Source organism: Arachis duranensis, chromosome 9 (genome assembly GCF_000817695.3).
Source record: "Arachis duranensis cultivar V14167 chromosome 9, aradu.V14167.gnm2.J7QH, whole genome shotgun sequence".
Lineage (NCBI taxonomy): Eukaryota > Viridiplantae > Streptophyta > Magnoliopsida > Fabales > Fabaceae > Arachis > Arachis duranensis.
This window is the reverse complement of record NC_029780.3, coordinates 13,374,497-13,374,819: the sequence shown is the minus strand read 5'-3', so window position 1 is coordinate 13,374,819 and position 323 is coordinate 13,374,497.

The window sequence follows — 323 nt, the reverse complement described above, 5'->3', positions numbered from 1 at the left end:
AAAATTAACAAGTAAATTATTTTAATAATAGTAATGTAATTAGTAGATTAATTATATGTTTTTTTAATCTGAAGTAAGAATAATATAATAATAATATTTATAGTTATTATTTAAATTAAATAGTGTTTATTAGTAGTGAGAAAAAATATATAATTAAAAATAATACTTTTATTATATATTTAGATGAATGAGGATGATGTTAATTAGTATTAAATATATTTTAAATTTAAATATATTTTTTAATTTAAATTATTTAAATCTGAAAATAAAATATAATTGTGATTTTGATTTATATTTTAAAATTTTAAATTTAAATAGATATT